This window comes from Brachyistius frenatus, unplaced genomic scaffold (genome assembly GCF_029030835.1).
Source record: "Brachyistius frenatus isolate BFR_SWC_R1_liver_20210118 unplaced genomic scaffold, ASM2903083v1 Contig_1, whole genome shotgun sequence".
NCBI lineage: Eukaryota > Metazoa > Chordata > Actinopteri > Embiotocidae > Brachyistius > Brachyistius frenatus.
The window spans coordinates 11,807,123-11,820,000 of NW_027210600.1; the positions used below are offsets into that span (position 1 = coordinate 11,807,123).

General features: G+C 39.5%; 1 protein-coding gene across 1 annotated transcript in view; it reads right to left on the reverse strand.

Annotated features, from left to right (window-relative positions):
• Nucleotides 1-12,116: 12,116 nt before the first annotated feature.
• pde9ac (phosphodiesterase 9ac) overlaps nucleotides 12,117-12,878 on the reverse strand; it is a 10,507-nt gene continuing 9,745 nt past the window's right edge. Inside the window, exon 20 of the mRNA XM_069690091.1 lies at nucleotides 12,117-12,625. The gene's annotated coding sequence lies outside the window, so the exon portion shown is untranslated. The remainder of the gene's footprint in view (nucleotides 12,626-12,878) is intronic.

Consider the following 12,878-nt stretch of genomic DNA (forward strand, 5'->3'; position numbering starts at 1 on the left):
ATGAGTCAAAGAAGAGAAACATTTGATTACAAAAGAGATTGATAATTTACATTTCATCAAGTTCCTTTCACTCTCCACTTAGTTTCCTTATTGTTCCCAGTTTTGCAATCCTCAAATTTACGGGAAAGTTCTTTTGATTGTTCCAACTGAGAAAGGTCCTCAAGACAAAACCTGTGAAACAGACACCTCAGTCTCGTCTTGTCAGTCTCCTGTTGACTCTCCGTGTGCATTTTCATTCTAACAACCCAGCTGCAGAAATTCATTATCTCAACATTGGTAATCTTAACATCCTCCTGCAGGAGTGAAATATGAATGTTATATCTCAGCTTTTGTTGAAAGTGATGCACTGATTTCCTCAGCAGCAGAGTAGAGTTACAGGTGTGTGTGCTTTTTTTTTTTTTTTAATTCTCTTTTCTATTTTTAATATGTCAGTATTCATTTCCATTTTCCTAGAGGGGAATGATTGTGGCTCTATTACTGTAAAATATTAGGCTATGAAAATCTTACACGAATCAAAATAAATGAACAAATTTTTTTTACTAATGGATGAACTGAATAATCCTCGACTTCTGCAGACACACACATATGCACTTCCACTTTTACTGTCAGAAATGGGAAGTATTTCTACCCTTTGATGAGGGACAATTGTCCCTTTTTGCAAGGTATTTGGTTTTGACTACAGCCAGCCAGGGTGCTAAGACTGCATTCCAGTCGTGTGTGTGTTTATGTTTGTGCATGTGCGTGGACTTGCACAAAGTGGCTTAAAGTGGTCCAGTTTGAATGTCGCATTCGTGGCCACCTGCGAGGGCTTTTCACCAAAACAACCATTTTTTGCCAGTTCACTGAACAAAAAAACAAACAAGAGAGGGACATTTCTTGCGCAGCTAATCAGGTTTGTCATATTTTGAATAAATGCAGTAGCATGGATTAAGAGCATATTGCCCATCTGGAACACTTTTCTTTCATGGTGGGAAAAGAAAACTCTGGATAGAGAAAGACAATATTTGCATTGGGAGTTGAACACCATCACATGCCACCATGCAGTCATACCCCTAATACTCCCTGTACAGCTGTGATATTTTCCTCTATAATGGTTAGCTTGAACAACGTATTCAGAGGTAACCAGAAAACCTCCAAAACCAACAAGCTGATGATGTTTCACCTCTGCAGCGCTGCAAAATGAAGGCAGCCAGTGGGGGAGAGCCAAGTTCTGTGGTTGATCTGTAGTTGATCTCTCCTCCAGACAGATGCCAGAAGTGTTTGTGTGCATGTGTGTGTGTGTGTGTGTGTGCGCTTGAGAAAGAGCAGTATTTATGTAAGGATTGCAGGATCTGAAGCTGCTTCCCCAGTCTTCTGATGATATTTTCATATCTTTGCTTCCCTTCTTTTCTTCCCTCTGTTTAACTGCTTTGCCTACAGTGTGCAGGGGCAAGAGCCAGTCGCTCTGCGAGCTCCCCGCTGTAGGCTGACTCAAGATATCTCCTTACACATGTGGGGCTCTGGGGCCACAGTAACCCTTTTGGAGCACAGGCATGCATGGAGGAACAGAGCGAGGAGAAAAGTCATAAGATGGTGGGGAGAGATGTAACTAGAGCAAAAGTCATATATATATATATATATATATATATATTGCATATATATATTCCCCCTGTGTATACAGTGTATATACACAGGGGGAAACTGAATGAACATCATATGAAGATTACAAATGAAAGAAAGAGAAAGAACAAGAATAAGAGGGAGAAGAAAACATTGTAATTAGTGAGTAAATATGATAATATTCATGCAAAACAGATTCACATGTACATTATTCATCGACAAAGAATGTGTTTCACATCATTGAAAAAGACCAAAAAAAAATATTTTTAGCACTCTTTTCTAAAGAAATAAAAGTCTGTCCAACCCAGTATCATACCTAAACATGTAATCTACACGTCCACTACAGGATACTTCGGGATATCCTGTCAGTTTTATGTAAAAGTAAAGTGCCTTAGGTTTAGGTACCAAAAACCACTATAGGTTTAGGAAAAGATCATGGTTTGGGTTAAAATAGAAAAAAAAATTGATTAATGTAATGTACATAAAGTTACTTAATGTATACATCACATAAAACGAATGTTGTGTAAGTAGCAAAATTTGCTCATGTTATTTTAAAGAAATCCACTTTGACATTTTCTTTTTTCATGGCCTCAAACACAATCTCCTGGATGAAAGTCCTGTGTTTGTTCTCTCCAACAACACCCAGCCTCCTCCCTATGCACATTTAATCACCCTTTGTACGTCACATGACCTCCTCTTTCGACCCTGGTCATACGTGCATGTACTTTTCATGCCTGCGCGAGGCAAAACGTGACACTGACACGGTATCCCTTAGTGGGCTGACTGGGGTTTTAGCAACATGGCATCATACCGTGTTGGATTGTCAGTGTCAGAAACTTAGGCACAAATCGGAGGTGCTTGTACATTACTTTTAATTTTCATTCCTAATATTTTTACTGCACAGCATTTCAGATGGAAATCTTGTTGATTGTTTTGATAGGATTAGATACCAGTTACTTTTCATATAGGTTATGATCATTTAAGAAGATATGATTCACTGTCATAGATTTAACTCCCCAACAGTGTATAAAATAGTTCAAATTAGCTCCACTGAAACATTATGGTTACACATTAATGCATCAGTATAGATAGTCCAATAAAAGCAGAAAAGGAGAGTTTTCGAGCCAGTTCATTTGTACAGACATTAGATGTCTTCATTCATTCATTATTTAATTACATTTCATGTTACATAAGCTCAAGTACACAAACATTTGCATGCAGCTTCATTACTTTACATTAGTATTGCTCACTGTGAGAGTGGCATCCAGATGTTCCAGTGTCATCACTAACAGTTCAAAGGAAAAACGTGGTGAAATAACCCGTGTCCTACCAAGAAAAGCATCACACCTTTGGTTACTCATCCCACACAATCACTTATATTAGGAAAGAATTCCATGGAAATTCCCATAAAGTTAATGACAGAGAGAGAGAGAAAGAGAGAGAGAGAAAGAGAAAGAGATAGGGGGAGAGATGCAGCAGGAGGGGAAAAAAGGTTCTTTTGAATTGTGAAAATAAATAAACATGTTTGGGCTTATGGCTTGGAGCATTAAACCCCACAGTGAGAATCTTTCCTGGCAAACTCCCAGCAGGAGATAAAAGACAATCCCACTTTAAACACAGGCGTAGGAACATATCATTTATCGTTCCCCATTATGGCAGGGCAAAGCTGTTATGATGTAATTGCTGAGGTAGAGCTATCTCTGTTGGTTTCTAGAACATTCACAAACAAATACTCTACTGTTTGCACTCATGGTTTTTTGGAAATAATTTGGAGCCTGTGGGTGTTCACATCTGGAAAACTGTAATGTGCCTATTACAAACATGAATACAGCCGTGTTTTATAGCCCCCCACCGGTGGGTTGGTCATTACAAACCTATGCTGTCTATCAGGACCAGTTTCTCTCAGTGTAATCATCATATAGGTTTAATGAAGATTTGGAACAAGCGCTGTCAGAAATAACTTAAAGCTATTTAGCAGAAAATAAAAGGGGAAAAGTGGACGTAAAGGGGTAAAATGTATTACCCTGTACACATGGTGGACGATGCTTCATGGTATCCAGCATTTCTCCTTCCATCAGATGGCGTTGATTAAAGTCTTGATTCTCAGGAGTCACATGACTCAGAGAACATCTGTTCAAGGATACAGCGACGATCTCCTCAATATTTAATTAATCAAACTCTTGGCCTGCTGGGGTTAAAGGAGAAATTACTGCTAATTCACAGTGGGGAGCATTTAATAAGGTTGCTGGGAGTCATTCAGAGGTGAATCACTCAACCCAGTTTCCTGAGCAATTAAAACCCTTTTTATGTACACGTAACCGCACTGAGTAAAAGTGTGGTTAAAATGAATGTGTTGCAGCCTGTACAGGACCTGCAATGTTACCGGCCCTGAAACATAATGTCACCTGAGGTTTTATCATGTACCCTGTTAACCAACTCCCCTATGACCCTGTACAGGATGAATCTTTGATGCTGGAAGCCGTAGCATTCAGGAGAACACAAGGAGAGCATGCCAGCTGTAGGTGAAGCTTGGAGGGCGGGGGTGGGGGGCTTAAACCCCAGGACCTTATGTGATGCTAGGTGCAACCTAATATTTAACTCTGATTCATTGTGCACAAAGTTTTTTGAAAATATATCAACCATTGTACTTGATGGATCTCTAATAATTGTTAAAACTGTCATTTAAATCTTTGATCATCAATACCAGGGTTGCTTTTCAGTCTTGAGTGATCCCACTATGGTCCACAAGTCAACAGTGACAAGACAGTTATCATTCCAAAAGCATCAGTATGACTTACTCACTCATCACGATAATAACAGATTATTTTCCAGCATGCAATAAATTCACATCTTCAAGATAAGTTGATAGTTTGTCCCATTAAAGCTCCTATTAGTGTCTTGATTATTGAAGGAGACAAATGGCTGTCTTCACAGGCCAACAGTGGAGAAAACAGTGACAAGGATCTCAGTTCAGATGGAATGGTTTATCTAAACAGTGGAGAAGGAGGGACAAGAGTTATAAAAAGAGGAGGCCTCGGACAATATTGCAAACCAAAAGAACAAAACTGAGCGAGTGACTGTGAGTCTGTTGAGAACAACAGCAAGAGGGGTTTCAGACTGTGTGTGTCAACGTGACACAACAGGAGTTTGAAACTGTCTATCATAAATAGATAGAAAACTGAAGCCAACCGAAACATGAGCATTTGACTACTGAGGAAGTGTTCATGTCTACTGAATATCTGTCAGCTCTGTGGAGCATTCCTGCTTCTTTTGGTTTCAACTTCACTGTTTTGTTTCAGTCTAACAATGCAGAAGTGGCAGGCAAAAGTTTTCACCGAAAAAGCCACGTGTGCTGTACCCGCTCGGCTGAAATGGCAGACAGTCACAGTTGCTCAAAAGCTGGCAGACATGGTGGACTGTGGGTGGAGATCAAAACCGAGTTTCCAGAAACAGAGCTCTAAAAGAGTGCTACTGTTGCTCTATATCTGTCCCCAAGTGTTCAAATAATCAGTTATTGCAGGTTTAAGTAAAGTGCATCTTCCAGGTTTGTGTGGTTACTTCCATTTAAAATGAAATGTCCACCAATAAAGTCCTTTCCAAAGCAAACATTTGACCCTAAAAGCCTTTCAAAACACAGATTGCATCATATCAAAGAGCAGTTTTCACTGCCATTATAAAATTGGAAGGTCAGAAAATAATCTTTTTAATAGTGATTAGCATCACTTAAACCAAACCCGAACCCAATCCCTCTCCACTCCATTCTATTACCCAGGCTGAGATTACTGAGGGACGATTTTAAGGTGCTTTCTGCTGGTGGCCTTTTTTTGTAACATGCCCCATATGTTCATCTGTCAACAGGCCTGCTTTGCTGCCGTAACAGGCCTGCTATTCATACAGATAAGAGGCCAGTGTAATTGCCGCGTGGCCCGGCAGTCACGGCACGGCCGCTGATGTTCTGCCAGCACACAATCAAGATGCCTGCTCCAGATTATCACGCTGTAAACAAACTGGTGCAGTTCTCTCCCTCAGCGAACTGTCAGACCTCTTTCATGCGTTGGGATTAGTTTTTCCAACTGACAGCTGCCAGACTCACTCTCTCAACACTGAGCAGGCCGAGTAAACGTGTCTGGAACTAAAGAATCAGACCAAAATACAAATCCCGGCAATTCAGTGTTACATGAATTGTTTTATTGATATTATTTGAACGTGTTTTTGAAGCAGTATCATTTAAGTGTGGTTCTGGTTCTCTGTTTGACTGGAGACACTTAATTTAGCTTCTTCTCCCGAGAAGAATGGCAAACCAGTAAAATGCCTGTTTTTGGAAGGCTGTAAATTGCAAATGTGGGTAAACACTAAGCTGTCTTTTATGAATCTGAGGCCACTTTTCATGTGCAGCTTGTAATTAAACTAAAGACACAACACTGTATATGTAAAATAACTGCGTCTGTTTCAACACATGACATTTTAAACTGTGAAGAAATAACCACAGAGACTGTGACTGCAATATTTTCTTTTGTTATGTCCTGCACAAAATTGAAACGGGACATGATATGCCCGCGTGTTTCTCAACAGCTCTAAAAGCTTGTGGAAAACAAATATCTTTCCCATTTTTTGTTGTTTGCATGCTTCTAATATTTTCCTTAAAGGACCAGTGTGCAGGATTTAGGTGGATCTATTGGCAGAAATGGGTTGTGATCAAGTGGCAACCTACTGTGCTGTCACCCACTGGTTGATGAACTGTCATTTTGAAGCCTTGAGTCTCACATTTAAGTTAATGCCATCTTGGTCTTTTTTTTTATCCAGAAGTGACCATATTTGGATGAGCTATTGGAGGAGTGAGGGTTGGATACACCCCCAATATCAAATTCATTACGGGGTTATTTTTGAGACAGTTATCTAATGACCTTTTGCTACCATGAAGTACAAACTGTATAAAGTTGACGTTCTTTCTTGCATAACACTGACCAAAAACAAGACATTCCTGGAAAAACACAGACAAATCCAGCATGCAAGCTTCAGGTAAGGCAACATGCATCATGACAGCAGATGTAACTGGTCTCAACAATGGGGTATTGCCTGCATGTGGAAGCCGAGAAAGTCAGGGATACAAACTAAACCTACTGGTATGTGGGAAATTGATACTTGAGCTTTGAAAGCCTCTATGAGCACAGCTCTTTTGAAATCAGATCTTTCAATATTTACTTAAACCAATGTTACCTTTGATATTCAAACCCAGTGACCTTAAAGAAGGTAAATTGCATGGGATGGTGTTGATATGTGGTATTATGGTGGATGACGGTTCTGAATAAACTGTTCAGGACACATCATTAGAAAGCAGCTGCGATATAAAATACAATCCTCATTTTCTTCCATGGGTTTTTGACCTGGTGAACTGGTGAAGTGTGTTTTGGGCACATTTCCTTGCAATATTTGTACCTCGTGTTTTACTTGCACATGAAGACGGACACACATTCTCTTATATGCATTAAAGGGTTAATGTGTTATTTACAAACCGATGTAACAAAAGAAAGACAGAAAGAAGTTCAGGTGGAAAATGTTGGAATGCAGCAAATTAAAATGTTTTTTGCAATGAAAACCTTCTACTGTACCTTTAATGATGTCAAACATCAAAATAATTTTAAGTTATTATGGCAATGCAGTGATTTTACAAATTACCTAGAGTAGGAAGACTTCTATTTCTCACTTGAACAGATCAATTTCTGCTGACAGCACTTCATGGAAACATAAAATTTATGTTACGCAGGTATCTCAGCACCCTGTGGCTGAATGTTTGAGGCCTCCCAAGTTTGTAAAAGAAGCGCAACTATTAAACTAACAAGACCTCAAATATTAAAAAGGGCATTTTGAAGTAGAAGACAGCAGAGAGCTAAATTAAAGCCGTTTGCATAATCCCTGCCACTGTGGATCTTAATTCTCTGAGAGAAAAAAAATATAAAACTACGTTGTTTGGGGGCCAAGATTTACACAATCTGACACTGCTCTTTGTTCTCTCTGCCATAGAGTCTGTAGTTGCTGACACAAAAATGCAGGCACAGAATTTAAGGTTAACTTTCACTTCTGTGCTTTGACCTCTTGACATTATTGGCCATGATGTAATAGTCTCCAGTAAATCTAACTTGTCTAGTCACAGTCTAGTGGTCAAACAAGGAACTTTGCATTCTTGTGAATGTGGGAGTCCGGGGAATGGGACATCCATGATGACTTAACCGCCTCCCCCACAACAACGGCTTTGTCTGTGTGATGTGTTTGCGAACATTACACAGGTCTGAACTGGGCTGTTGTCCCTTTACCAGAGAATAGCTGGTGGGGCTGACTGATTCCTCTGCCCGATGCCACAGTCTAATCTGTGGTCTGACAAAAGATAAATCAGGAATTGCTTTTGTTTGGGGGAGAATCCCGCAGCCTAGACATTCACTTCCTTCAGAATACTATTACAACGGCCTGAAAAGCTGGAAATATGTAACGAAGAGATGATTAATGGACAGTAAGGTAGGAAAATAACCCCTCAGAAAACAACATGTGTTTTGTATTTCATCCAGTTTCCCATGAAACTAGCCCACGGATCATCCACCTCTTTCTGCTGCAAGACTTCAACTTTAAAAAGCCTATGTGTGCGCGCACGCGCACGCACGCACGCACGCACACACACACACACACACACACACACACACACACACACACACACACACACACACACACACACACACACACACACACACACACACACACACACACACACACACACACACAAAATGCCCTTACCTTAAACCCTGGATGAGCGCATGCTGGGAGGAATTCTCCACGGTGCGTTGACTTGGGAAAGTAATGAGTAAGAAGAGAAGAAAAAAATGGGAGGAAATTGAGAATGACAGTTTTTTTTAGTTATGGCCTAAAGTCTTGACTACACCTGTAAAACTCAAATGAACATTTTGAAGAACACACATGAAACCTAGAGAGCTTTTCTTAAATAGCTCCATGATCCTTTGCAAATGATCAAAAAGAGAAAGTGTTTTCAAGCTACTGTATATCCATTTCTATATCCATTTGCATATGACTGTCTATGTGAACAACTCAATACAGGTTAATCACACAGCACAAACCTTTACGCAATAACACTGCCACAACAACAGATGTGTTTTCACAAGTGTTCTATGCTGCCTTACAAAATGAGTATTTTGTCAAATTTAATCAACATTCCTCTATATGTCTTTCTAACATGCTCTTTTTTCAGATGAGCTGTAATAAATAAAACTAAATAGAAACCTTTAGGGTGGATAAAATTACATTTCTGCATCTCTTCTAAACTTTCTCTTTGCTCAGCGATCAGGATTTATGAGACCACCAGTGCAGATCTGTGATCCATGATCATGAGGTAAGTTAAAGCTGTGGGAGGTTGCTGACATTTCTACTCATAATGTTTGACAGACTCCAATAAAGTAAACGCAAGGCTGCGTTTAATCTGTGATAGTTTGGGGAAAAGAAAGAGCTGACACTAATGTACCTGAGCTCTCAGGAACATCAGGAGAAAACAAAGTCATTGCAACAGGTAATGAAAATGAATGCCACCGTGTGTACAGTTTGAACATTTCTAACTCTGTCACCCCCAAGTGGTGAAGTCAACTGGGGTTTATGCCAGACTGGATTATTTTTATCCACAGTAACTCCTCATTGCGTTGAGTACCATTTCAGGGAAAACAGGTGAATATTATTTGTTTTCTGTGGCTTTGGATGAATCCTACCAAAGTGTGAAAAAAATTGGACTTTGAAGTAAGTCAGTTATTTTTGTATTCAAAGTGCTGCTATGTTAACTGTAAATTAGTACGGGTTATGTATCAAGGCCTTGATCAAATGTCACATCAAAAGGGCCACACCTTTGCATATGGGAAGGTCCCGTATTGTGCAAGCCAAGGAAAATTAAACGCTCGACAATTTAACCACCATCAAGTTGTTTTAGTCATAGATACTGTATTCACTTTCACATCAACAAACAGGCCCATTGAAGCATTGTGACTGTTTAACACTGTGTGACACCCATCCTTAAGGCACAGAGAATGACTAAAGGGTTTTAGATATCAGTTACTTTAGTTAGCTCATGAGAACACCGAACAGTCTGTTGAATGACAAGTTAGCAGGGAGAGTGGATACCCTGTGATTTGTTATGTAAGAAGTGTGAAGATATTATGATCGGCAGAGGCACGGATGAGAAAATCTGCATGGTTGTCCATAAAGCTAGTCAATAATAGCAAAGATAAAATTACAGTATTTTAGGATTTAGTTCTCAAACAATGAGGACAGTAAGACACTTTAAAATATAATAAAAGTAGTGCACATTGTCTTAACTTGTCACTGTGGAACTGCTTGTTTCTATAGGTAACAGTGCTTCAATCAGTGGCCATGCAGCCGAGTGCAGTGCATTATCCCTCTATGATAAAACAGCATTCCTGCATGTTAAAATACACTTGTGTCACACTATGTGGAGAAGGTGATGGGTAATTAAATTCACTCTAACAACACACACACACACACACACACACACACACACACACACACACACACACACACACACACACACACACACACACACACACACACACACACACACACACACACACACACACACACACACACACACACACACACAACAATGTTTACTCATTATTTGTTATTTCAACAGCAGCAATAACATGTGGTCTCATGTTTTTTTTTTTTTATTGCTCTGAGATCAGCAGCAGTAGTATGCACGCAATATATCAGATTTCTTCCCCACTATCATGTGAATAAATAGAGAAATATCAACTGCAGACTCTATAGAGGAGTGTAAATGAAGTTTCTTAATGATCCTACGGGATTTTGAAATACACAAACAAACCTAAACAAAAAGATGCTGTATAAATAATGTCTTCGGTGAGTCATCCTGTGCGTTACTCTGTATGATTCATATGATTTTATCAGAGCTATGTAGGTGGTATTCACTATGTGTCAAATGAGGCCCAGAGGTGAGGCAATAATAGAGTTATACCTGTTGCCAAAAAAAGAAAAGTAAAAAGTAATAAAAAATACTGTGCAGTAGCTGGAGGAGAACCACCAAGATCGGATATGGCTCGAAGGGAAGCTGAAGAGAGATACAGGGGCGTGGAGTAGGCTGAGATAAGTGGCCCCTTTGGGTGGTACTCAATTGGATAACTACTCATATTTCAACACATGTAGACTGTATTCTTGCCCTCGAGTCTGAAATGTGGCAATAAAATATCAATCAATCAGGAGGACGATGGGCAGAGTATAAGTGGAATGTCTGCTTCATGATGCTGCCTTTTAAATGGGGCCAAAAAAAGGCAGCAGCTTGTGAAAAATGTTTGATATGAAAAACAACAGGTCATAATAAGTCAGGTATAATGTTTTAGATATAATGTGGTGTTTATGTTACAGTTAATTTATCCATTTTCCACTGGTTATGTGTTCTGTTGCTATGTTTTTGACATTGACGTTTTTAACAGTAGGTGGGCCAATTGTGATGTGCTGAGAAAAGACATGCAGGAAATTAAAAATTAAATTCTCTGAACTTGATGTGGACAAAGCTTGCCCACACATTCTTGACCTCATAATACAGATATAAGTTATTTAAAATCAGTAATTGCCACAGTGATCTAAATGAGCCCTCACTGCAGTGTGTTATGATCTCTGTGCATCAACGTGCGAGTAATCAGCCTTAATATGGCAAAACAATCCCAACTCCAGGTTAATTTACCTGTTTGTTTTCCCAGATCTTTTACTTATTTCACATGGTCTTCATCCCAATTTAGATGAAAGTTGCTTACTTCTATTGGAGATGGATGCTGCCAAGCAAGCTCAGAAGCTATGATGAGCCTTACACAATGGAGGAAAAGTCCCTAAAGAGCAATGGATGAAATTATAGCTGCTGAGGAAGACTGTGTACTGTGGCTGAAAGTTCCAGATCACTGTACATGATGAGTTAGTTGGAGGCATACAAAACACAAATTACGGGTTATTTTACAGTCTACCTATTACTTGTATCATAATCACTGTATTTAAACATTTAGTATTTTTGTTTTTGAAGTCCATCTCAAAGAAGACATGCTTCACTCTTCTGTCACTGTGTGATAGTTTAAATCATCAATGTGTATTTTTTTAATTTACTTTTTTCGATCAATCTTTGTTGTTTGTAAATGTGCCCCACCCTCCAGCCAATGCCCCCAACATATAAAGTAACTGGACTCACTGTAATAGTACGGTTTCCCCCACTCAGTGTGTCACAAATGAATAGACCTAAAAAGCAGTTTGACATGTATAGTGAGATGTTGAAACTCTTTGACAGGACAGGACAATATATGGCTCTTTATGGCTTCATTTTACTAAAAATGTGTTGAGTCTAAGTAAATACACCTCGAACTGTGGTGGTTTAATGAACTGCTTTTTGTGTGTGAGCAAAAACGTAAAGGCGTGAAGCTGCATTACACTCATGGAAAACACTCGTCAGGCACAGTATCAATCAAAACTTTATTGCTACAGTGAGGTGAAAATATCTCACTTTGGTGCATTTTATTTTTCTACTACATAAATTGGGAAAAGAAAGAAATAATTTATTGTTTTGGTGAAACATTTCCTGAATCTTTGGTCTATTACACGTACTCATGCATTGTAATCAATCTTAAAATAAGGTTTGTGGTTTGTTTTTGGTGACATTGGTCCTTCAAACTGTTGAGGCACTATAAAATAAAAGTGAGTAGCGAGAACAACATAAACACCATAAATATACAGCGATGTCAGCGGGTCCCTCTCTGTAACATCCAGTGCAAAAGTCTAAGCCAAAGTTCAAGATATGCCACCTTGACGTCTAATTTTAGTTCAGTACGTTGCCAAGCAGTCTCTCTCGCCGTCGCCCTCCTGCTCCATCTGCCATCTTCAGAACGCAGCGCAGAACGTCTTCACTGGGGCCTCACTCGGGTTTTTTAAAGTCTGGCCTGAATTTCATCACAAAAGAAGGCTCCTGCAATGAAATGAGAGCTGGAATTAGGCGATGGAAACAGCTAGGCCTCAAGGACAAAAGCTGAAGCTAAACTAGATTCAAACAGAACTCAGTTCACGTAGTAATCGTCCACCACAAAAAAATTAAAAGGCTACCGGACGGAAGATGCCTTAGAGAGCTACGAGTGAGGATTGACTTGACCTTTGAGGAAAGTCAAAACTTACTCAGAGTCTGGTGGCAACTTTGGTCTATTTTTCTGGAAAAGGTCAAAGTG